The following is an 18,520-nucleotide window of genomic DNA, read 5'->3' on the forward strand; positions in this document are numbered from 1 at the left end:
ATTTCTTATCCACATTTTAAGTAACAGGCAGAAACCGATTCATAAAAGAAAAAAATACAGTGATTCATTCATATAAGAGCAAAAATTTCACAACATAAAAAATTGGAAAAACTAAACATCACTTCAGCCTATCGTCCACTGCTAGACATAGGTCTCCACAAGTTCTCGTCAAATATGACGTGAGCTCATGTGTGTTGCCCATATGTCACCACGCTGGGCAGGCGGGTTGGTGACCGCAGGGCTGGCCAGAGCTCCTGGAGGGAATTGGGGATATGTTCGGCAGCGCGCTTGCAATGGTATTGCAGACATCTATAAGCTAAGGTAATCGCTTACCACCAAGTGAGCTGTATTTGTTTACGTCTTAAAACTGCTCAGGAATGTGGCAACTGAGAAAACGGCAATGCTAGCTTACCATGGCTATGTCTCATCAAACCTTCGCTATGGTGTCATACTGTGGGGAAACTCTGTAGACGCAGATAAAATCTTTAAAGTTCAAAAAAATATGTCTGAGATCATTATGTGAAGCTGGTTACCTGGACAGCTGTAAGCCACTTTTTAAATCGCTCCGCGTCCTTCTTTTTCCTTGCTTATACATTTATGAAACAGGCATATCTGTAAAGAAAAACATACATTTATTTAAAACTAATGACAGTGTACTTCGGACGCTACTCCTGGTACTACTATCACACTTTGAGACCCCATGGTTATGGAGATATCCATAGTTAAAGTTTTGAGGTTAGAAGAAGAATTTCGCAGCTTTCACACGTTATTTTCACATTTCATAAGAGTTTTTTTTCACATTTCACACGTTATTTTTACATTTCACACGTTATTTTCACGCTTCATAAGTTATTTTCAAACAGGAGTACCTACGTAAAAACGATCTCGACTCCAAGATCAACAAACGATACAACTTACGTTACTCATGCTCCGTTCCGTAGTTTTTACATGTTATTTTCACATTTTGCACATGATTTTAACATTTCACACGTTAATTTAACGTTTTCACACGGTTTTTTAACAAACGATACAACTGATGTTTAACAACTGAGAGAAAGATGTTTTAATAAAAAATGCCAAGCCACTTATCGTTTCGCTCCAAACCAATGTAAGCATAAATCCATTGTTTTTGTTTAAATAACTGTAAAGGCAAAGGTCTTAGACCATAAAGCCTTGTTTCAAGGTTGTGTTTTTTACTTAAATATATTTTATTTTTATTTATTTACTGTTAAATACGAAAAACACTCAATATTTTAGTTCATTTTATATGACAAAAAAATATAAAAAAAAAATAGTGAAGTGAAAAATATGACATGAATAAAAAAAATTACCCTGATCTATCTGACTTCAGAAAGGGGGGCCGTTTATAGGGTATATAATTCCGTTACAAAAAAACCCTAACCTATCTAACTTGAAAATTAAATCGTTTATCGACATAGTTTTGAGACAAAAAAAATAACCCTAACCTAACTTCAAAATCACACCGTTTATCGACATAATTTCATTACAAAAAAAAAATTAACCTACCACCTTTGTGGTTAGAATAATGCTTGGCTCCGGCGCTGCGGGAAGTGCAGCCCTTCCGCACTCATGCTCCGTTCCGCAGTTCCTGCGGATTTTCTTGATTCTGATTTCAAAAATCACGGATTTATCATAAAAGTCTATAACAATATTTTGCCCCTTTAGAGGATGAATGTTTTATTTTTTATTTTCCTTCGATAAAGCCCACAGTATTAAATCAATATTATCTTGATATTTCAATTTATATCATAAGTGGATAAGCTAGACTGTAAATAAATGTTTAACGCCATTCTTTAAATCTTCAAAACTTTTTTTTATTTTTCATCAGATTTAAAGAAAACATGCAATTAATGTTAAAGGAGGCTTGTCAGAACACATCAGTAAAACCTGCATACGGAATATTAGCGTGCACACACACACACACACACACACACACACACACACACAAACAGACATACAGGCAAAAATTTTTGAAATCATAAATTTTGGAAGTCTATTGCGTTAATACAATCCCCCGAAAAAGTTTTACTCGTGTTTTCCATGTACAGACAGCTGTCAGTTACATTTCTAATCTAATCTAATATAACATTAATAAAGAGGAAAGATTTGATTGTTTGTTTGCATTGAATAGGCTCCGAAACTACTGGAACGATTTGAAAAGTTCTTTCTCTGTTGGGAAGCTACACTATTCACGGGTGACACTGACTATATTATATTAAAAAAAAAAAATACAGGAATATTTTGTTAAACATCCGAGCGATGCCGGGGCGGGATGCTAGTTTCTAATATATTGATTGAGAATTTCGATGATCTGTTGAGTATAACCGATACCGACCTAGATACTAGACAGTTAAGACTGAGGTGAAACTTCTAGGTTTTCTGCTAGATTTTATAGGGATTATAGTATGGGTGTAAAAATTAAACAATGTCTACATCGTTTAGTAATTCTATGGCGTTAAATGAGGTATTCAGCCTCATTTATTACCTTATAATCAAATTTGTGCTTCAAAAAATCATTTTTTTTAAATAAGTAACAAATGTAAATTTCTTTATTTTTAATGTCAAAACGCCTGAAAGTTTCTTTTAGCAAATCTTGTGATATACAAAAAAAAAAACGCTAATTGTATTTACCAATAATACTATTTTTAAATAATTAATTACTATTTTCAAATTTTTTTGGGGTCTTTAATACTGTATTTTATAACATAATTCAAGTGATCTAATGATAACAGCAGCTCAAAAAACTAATATGTTACTACTAGACATAGTGAAAAGATAAAAAAGTAATAACAGGAAACTAGAAACTTTTGGAATTATCATTAGTTATTCTTGAATAATATATATACCTTGAAGGGTGGTTTTAAAATTCTGCGCTCTAGGTTTTCTTACTAAAGATAAAATTTCAAGAATTTTATATGTACTATCCCTCAGAATTTTATCCGCCAGATTATGTCATTTGATGTCAACATACTGTAGAGCCTGTAGCACAGTTTGCAGTAAACTGTTTTTTGCTCTAGGGGTTATTGGTTCGATTCGCGTCACGAGACTGGGTACAATATACTCGTAATTACATATCATTACATAGTATAAAACAAAGTCGCTTCACGCTGTCTACTACGCAGCGGATTTTGATGCGGTTTTCTTTAATAAATAGAGTGATTCTAGAGGGAGGTATATGTATAAATCATCGGTCCTGCGACAAAGATGACAAGCTCACTGCCACTTCAACTTGCTAATTCTGTGGGCTATGTCGGTTACTTTCGTTCTCTCACGGATAGTCTCATTTCTAATCCTATCTTTGAGAGAGACCCCAAGCATAGCCCGTTCCATTGCACGTTGAGCTACTTTAAGTTTGAGGACCAGTCCCTTCGTCAGTCTCCACGTCTCGGCTCTCATTCATAACAATTTTATTAATATTTGTTTGTCGTGGTATGGGTATTTGTGCTTGTAATTATTATGTTGTCACAAGTCAACTCAAGCAAAGTAGATATTTACAGCCATTTACCTTTTGAATTTTATGCTCTTAGTGAGCTTCAATGTATGCATTGAATCAAATAAATATTTGCCAATGCCGGATTTGAACGTAACCCTGATGTCGTTGTACGTCATACTATAAATTTCAATATTTTTTATTAATAAATTAAATAAATATAACCCTCGGTAGTTGCTTCGGATGTTTGGCAGGGCCACTACAAACTAAGCCAACGGGCTAGTCAACAATAAGTACATATCATGTCGTATATAGCTTATAGTATCGTATTGTATATTGACAAATAGTTGACTTACATGTGTTGAGTAAGTTACCATGCCATAACGCAAAATTGTTTTTAAAAAGACTTCAGTCGGTCACCTTATTTATTTGATTATCTATTTACAATTTTGCACACCAATACAAGGTTTTAACAGTATTACAAATGGTATATAAAAATGGAATTTGCATCAGTTGCAACAGGCGGCCTTATCGCTAATACAGCGATGTCTTCCTGGCAACCTTTGGGCAGAGGACTAAATCGCGGTGTAAGAGTCAGATAAACGTATCTACATTTTCTTAATTTTACAGGAAAGCAAAAATACTGTGAAAATTCGGCTCTTTAAACTTTACCAGCTTTTTAATACAAATAAAATACTAGTATGGAAAAAAAAACGTTTTCTATGTATTGCCATACTCTTAAAGCTTTGAAAAAAATAGAAATTATTTATTTATATATGCTTACGCAGACGCAATATATATATTTTTAAAATTTGGTTGACATACGTTAGTGTGACCCTTAATTCTTTTCAAACTTAAGTTGTTATCAAACTTAAATACGTCATTTGTGAAGTTAAGTTTTATTAATTATGTCTAAGTAATTAAATATGTAGTGATAAAATGAGTAATAAAATAGGTAATAAATTAATCATCTTTATTTACTCCTGAAATAGTACAATTTAAAAAATAAAACTTGTAATCAGCATATCAGCGTTTAGAAAAATATTAATTATCTTCGTCATCTGTTGTTGGAGTTCCAACTGAAAACCCTTTATAAAAATCATGGTATTGCGTTGGAATGATGCCTTGTCTGCATAAGTCTTGTAAATCGTCATACTTTTCACTAGAAATGGGTAAGGGTTTGTCATATGCATTTTTCAACACAATTTGTTCCACAGGTAGTCTTTTGCCTCTTCTGATAATCTTAATCATTTTAAAATCATCATCCTCCAGATCATATTTAAAATATATATGTTTATTGTCTTCTTTACGATACTGCAGCCATCTTATTTTTAGCCAGTTGACAGCATTGCCATCACAGTCCACCTTAGCATTTTTAATTAATATAGTTTTTAGGTTTTTAATATCTACGAAGTCTTCTGCTCCCATTTCATGGACGTTATATGGATTTTTTCGGGAAGCTTTTCTTATAATTGTATAGAATCCAGATGGATGAAATAAAGGTATATTCTTCTTAGCCAGTTCAATAGTTGCGTGGATGTTATCTGCTTCCATTTGACTGTGCCCAGGCTCAAAATACTTTTGGTTAATCTCTGGTATATTGAAAGCTTCAATGCAGTACAGTAGTAGAGCTGATATATATACATTACGACATTGGCTCGCACAAGTATCTGACATAAATGTAATTGGTTTACCATCAGCTTTGGTTTTCAGATATTTCAACAAACATGACCCGATTTCAACAGCCCCTTTTTTTCCAATACCTTCGTGCCAGCAATAACAGAAAACGTTACGCTTTTCTGTCTCAAAATCTAGTATGGTAAAGTTGTAAATTGCAATTCGCCGTTTGTAATAAATTAGCTTAGATGATGATGAAGGGCAATTACAAATGGCTTCTAAGTCATATTCAACGAAATGTATATCACCAGATTGTGCTGACAATTTCGCTTCATCACGATGTCGTCGTGCTGTAACTTTTCTTTTTAAATGTTTTTCGTACTCTTCTTTCTGCTTCTCTTTTTCTTCTGCATTCAAATGTTGGAAAGTAAAACATTTGTCACACAAATCTTTCCGTTGTCTATAGAAACCAATATTAAATTCTTTATTAAAAACCATACGGTAATAAGCAATGTCAACAGGTTCTCTTTGCTCTTCACAACATTTACTTCTATAAAGCTCGTACATCTTGACTACATTCAGATCTTGGTCTAAGAATTCTTTTTTTGTATCTTTTCGGGAATAGTGTGCTGGCATTCGAGGAAATGATTTAATATGATCTCGTATAAACTGCCTGGTATCTTCAGACTTTTTATTATGAGGCACGTGTTTGCCCCGTTTATCAGCGTCAACAACATTAGTTTCAGTCAGTTTTTTGAAACAAAACCTCACAAATGTTTCTGAGACACTCAATGTTGCTAAAAAGAATTTTTGACATACCTTTTCCTTTTCTGTGGCTCCACTTTTTTTTAGAAAATATTTGTTTGTAATAATAATAATAATAATAACTTTATTTGCAAAACACACTGCTCCTAACATACACAATATATGCATATACATATAACATCAGAGGCAGGCATTACAATCAATATCTTAGGTCTAATACATTATGTGAGTAATAAAAAAAAACAAAAAAAAAATAGAATAAAATAAAAAATAGACGATAAAAGAAGATAGTAACGCGGCAACAGTGTGTCTCACAAAAAGGTGGGACCTCAGCTATTCTCAGGACTAAAAGCCCTGACACTGGTTTTCAGGACCACCATTCGTTTTCCCATTTTGGCGGCAATAGTAAAAAGGACAATTAAATAATAATAATGCGAAATTAAATTTAAACAAATATTAATTATTAATAATTATACTAATATATAATAAATACACTAAGGAAAACAATAAATTATAATATGTGACATATTAAAGACAAAATATGACCTACATGACAATACACATATACATGAACACATACACACACACATACAATTATATAATACGATGACCCACAATAGTACTGAGCACTTGTGACCAAATCAACGAATGCTGCTTTGTCATTTTCCTTTTACTGTCTAAGTTAGTAGTTCGTTTTGTCTGTGTAGGTACTCGATTTACTAAGCCTACAATATATTGCCTTTTCTGATCTATATTATCAATGTTCCAAAAAGACCGAAAGATTTCCAGCCGCTCTTCTTCACTAAATCTGGTCGTACATTTTTCTCGACATATCCCCATACACTTTGATTCACCCAATAATTTTCCTGGTTTTAAAACACCTTTACTGGAGAGGTAAGGTTCACCTTTTTGTCTTCTGTTTTTTCTCAAATTCTTCTTCCATTCCTTGGGCTCCGCTTGACCTCTGCGCTTGCGTTTCCGATTTTGAAGACCAGGTATGATAGACTCAACCCCAGAAATATCGGTAGTATTACTTTCTATGTTTGTATCAAGAGTATTACTAGAATGAGGAATGTTTTGGGTCATAACATCATTTATTTCAACACTATTTCTTGTTTCCGAAATTGATAAATCACTTGATGACAAGATACATTCATCTGGTTCAGGCTCCCCATCATTGCTCGAATGTGATAAATACAAATCCTCGTTTAAATCAATAAGTGACACATTTTCCAATGTCAATAATTTTGTGGGTGACGGTCCAGGTTCACCAAAAACAGAGAGAGATTCATTTTCTAAAGTTGTCGTTAAATTACTAAAGGATGGTTGAGGACAAGGGCTTAAGCAATTGTTGATTTTTTCAACGGCAGCATTGCAGATGGTTTCGATTGAATGAGTTGGTTCCTGAGACAAAACAAAACAAAATTATTTAACTGTAAAGTAAATAATATCATTGCTGTAGTTATAGGTACTTAATATTGACCCTAATGAGTAAAAAGGGTTTGGTTTTATAACATTAGTAAATTTAAATCGTAAATTACACACGTTTTATAATACAAATAACACAATATTATTTTTACTATTAATATTATCCGAACTCAAACTCTGTTACACTTAACCTTACCTGGGAATCGAACCCTGAACAGCACGTTTAATGCAAATTAATAACAGTCAAGACTAAAACATAGGTATTAAAGATAACTCACCTGTTCAAAAATCTGATGGAATTCGTCGTGAACCTGAGATGGTTCTCTTCGTTCCAACGATTCCAAAATCTTCCAATTTCTACTGTTTTTCTTCATTTTATTGAATCACTGTATTATTGTCACTTAAAATCACTATTACGAAGTAAAAGCAAAAAAAGTATTATCCTAACTTCAAATCAAGGGGCTTCCCCGCACTGCGTGTTTCAACTCGTTGAGACCTTACATCAACTTTTAGGTGCCAAACTAACGTAAGTTTATATTTTGTCAATGGACTATAATACTAATCAAACAAAATAGTACTGCCACATAAACGTAAATCGTAATAAATCGTTTTGGCCATTGATTTGTATTATTTATCTAACAAAAATGTTTGTGCCAATAAAACGTAAATACACAAACGTTACACTGGCTCTTTAAACTAAGCATCAAAACAAAATTTTGTAACGACCAAAACAACGTATAAGCTTTTACGTTCTTCTGGTTTTTATTATATTGCCAAACAAACTATATTCTAAGAATAAAAATATTGTTTTTAGAAATACGTTCTTATAGCTCTAAAGAGGTAGGAAGATAATTAGAACTATTTAAACGGTATTCATAATACGTTTTTCTGGTTCAATTGAAAATGATTCTTAAGTTAATTCGTTTTTTTGGAATTTGATAAATATTGACTTTACCGTTACGTCGTTTTGGCAATTCATAAAGGACTATATTGTGAACCGTTTTACGAAAAAAAACTTTTTTTGATTTTTTTGTAGATACGTTCATCTGGTTCTTATACCGCGAAATAAGAAGTATGGGATGGGGCGCAAAAATGTTATGTAACATACGCATGTACAAATTATACTCAAATATATACATACAGTATACAGATATATATCTATATATACTATCTATCTATACGACTATATCTATAATCTATCTATAATATATATAAACGCGAAAGGTCACTCATCACGAAATCTCCGAAACTATAATACCTACAAACTTGAAATTTGGCAGGTAGGCTTCTTATAGAGCGTAGACATCCGCTAAGAACGGATTTTACGAAACTCGACCCCTAAGGGGGTAAAACGGGGGTTGCAAGTTTGTATGAAGTCCTATGTTTTTGAAGTAAGAGACTTGAAATTTAAAATGTATACTCTATAGATGGTGAAAAGGTATCCAAATAATGTATCTTTAGAAATCAACCCCGTTTTGGGGTTAAAACGGGGATGGTAGGTTGACTCACTCATCACAAAATCTCCGAAACTATAACACCTACAAACTTGAAATTTGGCAGGTAGGTTCCTTATTAGGCGTATTTTACGAAACTCGACCCCTAAGGGGTAAAATGGGGGTTAAAAGTTTGTGTGAAAGTCCTATGTTTTTGAAGAACGAGACTTGAAATTTAAAATGTATGCTCTATAGATAGTGAGGAGGTGTCCAAATAATGCGTCGTAATCTATATATATAAAAGAGGAAGGTCACTGACTCACTCATCACGAGAACTCAAAAACCGCTCGATGGTCCATCCATCCAGGATGGACAAAGATGAAATTTGGCAGGGAGGTAGATTATAGTTAGTAGACGTCCGCTAAGAACGGATTTTGCGATATTCCACCGCTAATGGGTTTAATTGCGGTTGATACTTTGTATGAAACATATACAGCAGCTATAAGGTTCGCCTGATAGGTTATTTATACTGCAGCTTGAAAATAAAACTAAAAATGTGGTGTATAGAGGTTTTATAAATATAGCTATTAAATTATACTAAATTGTGCTTTTTAAAAAGTTACTCTGTGTGATAAGCATTTCAAGTGACTGAAATAAAAAATAATTTGCGTTAAAAATCTTTATAGTAATGCATATCTTCATAACCACGCGGACGTAGTCGCGGGCAACGGTTAGTGTATTAAAAAACAAAGTTCCCAAAAGTGTATGTGATCGATTTGCTCAAAATCTACTGAACGGATTTTCATGCGGTTTCACCAGTGGAGAGAGGGCTTCAAAAGGAAGGTTTACGGAACGGCTAAGCCGATTTTGATGAAAGTTTCACTGGAAGTTTGCTGGGAAAACTTTGTGACACACTGATTTCAACGCGGGCAAAGCCGCGGGCATAGCTAGTATATATATATACAGTCGTAACAGTGTCTATTCTGATACAGAGGAGATATTCTTCATACTGATTTGGATGAAGACAAAGATTGAGCGAGAGTAGAGAAGCTCTACCAGTGTGATCCGACGGAGGAGATTGGACCGCTCAATGCTGAAACCCATTAACTTCGAGAAAGAGAGCCGTCGAGAGGCCCGGCCCCGAAATAGCGGGTTGCTTTAAATATTTTCTGCCCCGGCAGGGGCCGCAAAACTTAACACTAGAGCGTCTTCGTCGTATTTGTATGGTTATTACTTTTTTTCTATCTTGCTTATATCTATTGTATTACAGACCGTTATAAATAATAACTTAAAATATATCAGAAGATATATTTACTTCGTAATAATTTCTTTATTCACTGTAATAAGCTTTGTGACACTAGAAACTGCTTAGTAGTTTTTCTTTATTTCTTACCCACATCTTAAGTAACAAGCGGAAATCGATTCATAACAAAAAAAAAAAAACAATGATTCATTGATATTAAAACAGGAAATTCACAACATCACTACATAATATAAAACAAAGTCGCTTTCTCTGTCCCTATATCCCTATGTCCCTATGTATGCTTAAATCTTTAAAACTACGCAACGGATTTTGATGCAGTTTTTTTTAATAGATAGAGTGATTAAAGAGGAAGGTTTATATGTATAATAACATCCATTCAATAGTGGAGAAATACTGTTATTTTTGAGGTTTCTAATGTGATGTCGTAAATAATTAAATTTTTTCCGCTTACATTCCAAACGCAGGCTGAACCCTACGAGATTTATCAAAATAATGTACTAAGTATTGTACGCATTAAAAAGGTCTACAGAAAACTTCGCTATGGTATATGTCTATACCTTATGGATATCCCACAATAACATTTTTTTGTCATTTACTTTTTACGACAAATAATGGCTAATTTTCGAAGCGATTTTAACCAATACAGCATTAATCCTTATCTAATGACCTGACGGCACCTGACTACGACAGAGTACCCATCTCGTATGTCAGAAGGCAGATCAGGGAAGAGACTGTCAGGATGTGGCAGGAAAGATATAATTCTTCGGAGACGGGCTCGGTCACGAAAATATTCCTACCGGATGTAAAGACCGCTTGCAGGCTGGTAAGGAAATCGGCACCAACAGCTGTCGACACAAAAATTCTGACCGGCCACGGAGGATTTGCGGCGTATCTCCACAGATTCCACCTCACTGACAGTCCTTCATGTATCTGCGATCCGAATTGTGAGGAGACAGTTCTGCATGTTATACTGGACTGCCCGAGATTCAGTAAGGATAGGCTAGATCTAGAACTCAAACTCCAGATCAAACTTGAGCAGACATCGCTCCATACCATCCTGGAGAGTGAAAAAAACAGAACTGCCTTCCTCACATTCGCGAGAAAGGCCGTCAATATAGCCGCAAAAAGGAACAGCACGACCGCTCCACCACCTGCTGTAATACCCACGCAGAGCGTTAACACCGTCTTCCACGCAACACACACCCAAACACACAACGCACAACTACAAACACAACAAAACTGTGTCCAACAAGCCACTCAGAGAAACAGCTCAACGGCTCCGCGGATTTCTCCTGGCCGCACCCTTCTTTGTCAAATAACAAAGGTCATGCCCTCCTCGCTGCAGAAACTGTTCAGGAATAGAGCCGACCAAAACGCACCTCCGCAACCGACCCACAGCGGGATGACACAATCCTCGCTTAGCGAAGGGAACGGAAGCGAAGTAGTGGGAATTAAAACCAGATGCGTGGCTCTATTCATGGACAGCGAAGTAGAGAGGATGGGAATAAGTTTCTGTCGTTCCGAAGGACGCGATCGGCTGGCGATTTCGCCGGGGCTCGCTTTACTGTTAAAGGGTAGCACGCAAAAGACAAGTATAAAGCGCACTAAAATCACAGCGCTATCGCAAGAACAGAAGGGCGACTCGACCTACCGTCTGGTGCGTTTGAATAACAAATCCATCGTGCTGTTCGAGTGGGGAGAGACGTCCCCCTTTACGCAGTCTAGTGTGTGGCTACGCCGGTTGAGCGAGACCCCCGGTGGAATCCCCAAAAGAATTAGCGTGGATTCGATGAGGGTCGGATATGATAGAGGTGACGTATCTGATAGGTACGGTTGCCTAATGGCCTCCAAGTACAGTGAGGTCATAGTCTACGAAGACAGGGGGGAGGATCTCGGATATCTAAGACCGAAATCCATAACACCAACACCTCCTGCATCTCCGGCCGACGACGAGTCCACGCTCTGCGGCTCGGAGCGCCTACAACAACGGGTCGAGACCCAGAAGGCAGAGCGAATTAAGGCAAAAGCCACACCTGAACCTAAGCCGAGCTCGATGCCATTGGCGACCTTTATCCACGCAACCATCTCCCCAAAACCAGGCAAGCTCCCGCATCACCTCTCTCCCAAAAAGGCTGGACAGGGTGAGCGGCAATCGGCGGCGCTGAGCAGGTTCACCAGAGACAATAGTCCGAGGCACCCGGAGGCGTCACCGGCCGCTCGTACTAAGGCCGACATGGGACATGTAACACCGCCGAGACTTCGACCTGCCTCCACACCGCTACAACATGCGGAGAACGCCCTAATCGAGTTCCTGGCGATAATAAAGGCAAACCGCGAGGTAAGCCTGGCCACCTGCAAAAAGATCATGCAGGCCTACCAGTACGATCACCAAAGATTACTGGAGGTGGAACTCGAGGAAGCCGAAGCGGCCATATACAACAGTGAAACCCGACAAATACTCAAGGGCAAGATGTCGGGTAGGTATATGGCAACAGCACAGCAGGCTTCGTGAGCGCAGTCGAGTCGGAGGGGAATGACGAGGAGCCACAAACCTTCGAAACACCTGAAGGGGACCCAGTGGTGGTAGTGGCCAGATGCACGAAAGTAATGCTGGGGGACCGGATGCTACGGATGGCGAAAACCATCTCGGGCGACCGGGACGGCTTACCGACCGTGCCCTGGGAACTACCATCACTGGAGTGGATAAACGGGGTACCGGGATGCGGCAAGACAACTCGCATAGTCGGGGACTTCGATGAGGACACGGAGGTCGTGATTACGACCACAGTCGAGGCAGCCAAAGACTTAAAAGAAAAACTGGCGCACCGCTACGGCAACAAAGCCAAGCAAAAGGTGCGCACTATGGCCTCCGTTCTAGTTAATGGGTTCAACGAGGGCTCAAAAATCAACCGCCTAACGGTGGACGAGGCCCTTATGAACCACTTCGGAGCCATAGTAATGGCCGCCCGACTATCGGGAGCTCAGAAGGTAGTCCTTATCGGAGACATAAACCAGCTGCCGTACATCGACAGGGACAACCTGTTCGAAATGCGGTACTGCAGACCAATCCGGATAACAACCATCTCGTGCGAGTTGTCATGCACGCATCGAAATCCCAAAGACGTAGCCCTTGCCATCAGCGAAGTTTATAAAGACGTATACAGCTCAAGCCCAAAGATCCGATCTTTGCGAGTGGAGAGCCTCACGGGCGCGCGTATTCCTGCAAGAAGAGACCGAACCTTATACCTGGTCTTTACGCAAGAGGAGAAGAGGTTGCTGACTGACCAGGGATACGGATCCGGGGAGGGATCGCGCGTCTTAACCATCCACGAGGCGCAGGGCCAGACCTACGAGGACGTCATTGTCCTCCAGACGAAGGCGAGGAGGCTCAGGATCCACGACAGCGTTTCGCACGCTGTAGTCGCGGTGACTAGACACACCAACACCTGTGTCTATTACACCGACGACCGTGACGACGCAATTGGTCGCTTTGTGGCGAGGGTAGCGGAGACCGCGGATAAGAAAATACTCGAGCACAGTCTCAAGATGGCGATTCATCACAGAGATGCCGCCGTCACTGAGAGTGTGCTCGACATGTTGAAAACTATTGACGTGTGAAGACACTTGTTGAATAAATAAATAGTGTGTATATAAACATAAGTACTAAGTGCTAAATTAAATACGATTAATTATATAAATATAAATAATAATTACTAAATTAAATAGGATTAATTACATATAACATAACGTGTACAAATTATTTATACTTAACATGTGTAACAAATTAATTAAGATTAATTATATAATATTAATTTAAAAAAAAATACATATATGGTGATAAATATATAAGAATATATATAAAAAAGAAACAAAAAACGAAAAAAAAAAAAAAAAACTTACTAACAGTAACCTAGGCTAAGTGTATATTGTAAGTAGGCCAGTAGGCCATAAGTGTATATATAAGGTAACTAGGAAATAAGTGTACATATATGATAACTAGCATATAAGTGTAAATATAAACTTAGATAATAAAAATAACAGTATAAATACAAAAATTTCAAGAAATGTACACAGCTTCTACCCCTGGACAGTTGTAAGATAAAAGTGAAGAAAAGGAAAAAGTAATAATAAATAGTAGTAATTATATATATAAGTAAATTAAGATAGCATAACTTTAAATTTTGGTCGGTGGACTCACGTGGGATTAGTGATACTAAGCTTAGTTTAATTAGTCTCTAAGTTGCATATGTAGGTGCCAAGGTATCGAGAGTAACAAACAAATAATTGGAATAACAAGAGCACGGGCATTATAAGCCCGTGGATATATATCGTTATAAAAAAAAAAAAAATCCTTATCTAATTAAATACCTTAAATACATTTTTGTTTTAATATAGGTCTATATAGCCCTTTACAGCATATAATTTAAATGAATATTTTCGAAGATATTACAGATTTAAAAATTGCGGGACGTAGCGTTTGCGGCGGTTCTGGCCGGACAGGGCGGCGGGAGCGTGCCTATAAATAGCGCGTCGGAGGCCGTGGTTCTCTCTATAGCACTTTGAATTTAGCAGCGATCGCACGCATTTATTTTATTTGAGCTCTCTAGCGAGGAAAATAACAATCACTACATAGTATAAAACAAAGTCGCTTTCTGTGTCCCTATGTATGCTTAAATCTTTAAAACTACGCAATGGATTTCGATGCGGTTTTTTTTAATAGATAGAGTGATTGAAGAGGATGGTTTATAGGTATAATACATGCGTAATATAATAGAGGAAAATTGATAGTTTTTGCAGCCGTGCGAAGCTAGGGCGGGTCGCTAGTGAAAAAATAAAAACACAATACTTCCATAAAAAGAAAAATACAAAACTCTTTACTTATATTATTTTATATATAGTACCTTAAGTTAATACATTGAAACGTATTTTACGTTTAAATTTCAAAATGAATAAAAACTCATTTACTTCTGTCCTGTAGTACTATTCCATATGTATTTTTAACCGACTTCAAAAAAAGGAGGAGGTTACTCAATTCGACCGTATATTTTTTTAAATGTATGTTCGGGGATAACTCCTTCGTTTATGAACCGATTTTGATAATTCTTTTTTTGTGGGAAAGGAGATATCCCTGGTGTTTTACCATGATAAAGAAACTAGGATCTAATGATGGGATCCCAGGAAATCGACGGAAACTCGAAAATCCGCATAACTTTTTACTGGGTGTACCGATTTCGATGATTTTTAATTTAATCAAAAGCCGATATTTATCATGTGGTCATATTTAAATTTCATCGACATCTAATTACAAATTTTGGAGTAATCTTTGATAATGCGTATTTACTTGACTATTTTTTCGTCCACCTACGTTGTATGCGTATATACTTGTCATTGTAATTGAAGTCGGTTTTTTTCTTTTGCCTGCAAACACAATTATAAATATACAAATACAAGAGAAAATAATACAATAATACAAAAAATATTGCCGTTTGTAGGGAGGAGACAAGGTCCATGAGCGTCCATCGATCTGAGACCAAAATCAACTCGGCTGCCGGTTCGCACCGAGTGGCCTCACAGAAGCTGCAGGGAGCCCAGAACAACTCAGTCAATCAGTGCAATTTCGCGCCTTAGGACGGGCGAGCAAACCCACCCGCCCTGTCCCTTTAGTGCGCTCATGGGTCCACTCTGATAGAACCAGAACCCGGAGCGCATCCTCAGAGCACGATCCAACGGCCCCGTCACTTAAATGCGCTTTCGCGCGTTCCTCGGAGCGCGACCCAAAGGCCCTGGCACTACAATGCGCTTTTGCGCCCTCACTTTGACCCCTAATGTACAGCGCAACCCTGACTAAGGTACTTGAATATTGGCGAGATATTAGGAATTTAAAATGACCAACAACAAAATAACAAATATCCCTTGTATATCTTACTGTGAACCTGACGGACAAAAATGAATATTAGTAATCGTAAAAACTTAAGTGAATAAATCTTGTGAACCGCTCCGATTAATTCTGGTTAATTTGCATTGTATCTTATTATTAAAAATGACGATGACGAAATATTCACTACTGTCTGGGATAACGACAAACAATACAATAAAATAAGAGTAGTTATTTAATCTGGGAAAATTACGTCCTCGTGTAGTAAAAATAATAATATTCTTTAATTTAATATGAATAATTGCTATTAATAATAAGTATAAACTTATTATATATATTGTGTGTGTGTGTGTGAAATATAAAAAAATGTTATTGTATATTTTAAATAATTACTGGTTTTAAATATGTATTATCTTTCGGAACGTTGTTTATTAATGTAAGCGTAAAGAATATAATTATAATTGTTTCAATACGTAAATAATAGACGTCTTGTTTGTTTGTTGTCGTAAAAAAAACGAACACTTTTTTAAAAAATAACGATTTATATTTATATATGTCAACACTAGCGCTGTCATACGCAATTAGCAAGGAATTTATAAACAACAGATGCAACGATCGCGCCACCTAGCACATCGTTCGATAGTCGTCTACCCTCATTTATTATATTACTCGAGTTATTCTGACGTGTACGAAACGAACGGTGCAACCGCCGCTAAGGCAGTCTTGGCTCTGGCTTGGCACGATACACTTGTTGTATCTTGCTAGTAGCTTAACCTAGACTCGTTCAATAATTTATTTGTGCAAACGAATTAATTGTTATCTATTACGATTAATTTGGCTAGACGAGGCGTATAACTCGAGCAGTGAAGGTGAGCGTTGATACGTATCTCAAAGGGGATCTCCTTAAACCTACACCTGGGTCGCAAGTCCTAGGCACTGCTCTGAGTTACTCCCTCCGCCACACGATAGACTCGATCGGAACTCCGAAGAGCGTGCACGCATACACGTGTTCGGTGTACGTTACAATTTTGTTATAATCTTTTAAAGTACTACCTACATAATATTGTAAAGAGTGCGAGTATGACCTACGCCCGCGCCCTGCAAGTATAGAAAAGGAGCTTCCAACAGTCGAAAGACTACATGTAATTTACTTTAATAATGGTAAAGCTTTAGATTAGGAAAAACCGAATTTCGGGACCGTTAGGCAAGGGGGGGGGACTCTACCCCTGGTACCACTGTCACACCTCAGAACCCCATGGTTATGGAGATATCCATGGTTAAAGTTTTGAGGTTAGAAGAAGAATTTCGTAGCTTTCACACGTTATTTTCACATTTCACACGCGTTTTTTCAAATTAATCTACCACCTTTAAAGTTAGAGGAACGCTTGACTGCGGCGCTGCGGGGAGTGCAGCCCTTCCACCTTTGCGTGCGAAAGCACGCTCACTCATCCCCTCCGCGCCTCCGCGGCTCAAAAAAAAACACTAAGGGCTAAAAACACTCTAGGGGTAGGGCAGACCAAGACCACGTGGACAGTGGGGTGCTCCGTTTCGGTTTTGGGTATTTTTCGAATTTCTAAACCTACATTCTAGCACGCAATGTTACTAATTTTATTAGAATATTATGTCTGACGCGTTATTTTGTTTAAAAGTGTCGATTTGTCACACAATGCATACAGTACGAGCTCAAAGGCATTATAATAGCTTTAAATTCTTCTTCTAACCTCAAAACTTTAACCATAGATATCTCCATAACCATGGGGTTTTGATATGTGACAGTGTTACCTTGTATAGATTCCCCTACACCCTCCGCCCTCCACACCCAAAAACCCCATAATTCGGTTTTTCTAATTCGGTTTTTCCTAGTCTAGATCTTAGCCTTAATAATAATAAAAACTGGATATATTCTGTGCTGGATTATATTTTGAATAATCTGCCGAATACTATGGATGTGGTCTATAGGGCTGTATCAATTTAAAAACCCAGCCTGCTTGCTACCAAGCCTGAGACCAGCTGGAGGTGTGGTACCCCGGTGGGTTACGGCATTAAATAGTCTTGTCAAGGTTTTTAGGACAGGTCACTCTGTGGCCTTAAGGAGCTCAGTTGTAACTCTGTCATTCCCCGGGGCTGTACTAACCTCGTCGACTTTTATATCCGGAAAAATGGTGCAACAATGGTGCACCTAGATCTTTGGTTCCCCAGTCTCAAGTCTGTGTGTGCTCCACTAATACAAGTCCAAAGAATTTATCTATCTTCTCTTGGATCTAAGGGAAAGGTGAAACTGTTCTATCATCTGCTGTTTTAAGCTTCGCAAGAAAACTTCTCCCAAATGGTCTTTGAGAAACTTTGGGCTCTATAAAATTAGTACGTCTCTCGTATTTGAGTAGTAGAGGTCTCTGTACACAAGTTTCCTTACCCACTTGATAAAAGCCTTCTGTTCTGGGGAAACTGCTTGAGCAGCGGGCAACTCGTACCTTCACTGCATAATATCTAAGGCTTCGGGAGAAATTTCGAACTGATTAGTTGATTTCATCGGCAGAAAGTGTCTGCGACCCATTGTACACAACGTCTTCGCCACATCATCGGTCATGTCGTCTACGTCGTATATGGTTTCCAGCGAATCGAATCGGATATGGAGTTTTAGTTCAAACAGCTCGAAACTACATAGTCTTTGGGGCAGCATAGGTCGG

Source organism: Melitaea cinxia, chromosome 6, assembly GCF_905220565.1.
Source record: "Melitaea cinxia chromosome 6, ilMelCinx1.1, whole genome shotgun sequence".
Taxonomy (NCBI): Eukaryota; Metazoa; Arthropoda; class Insecta; order Lepidoptera; family Nymphalidae; genus Melitaea; species Melitaea cinxia.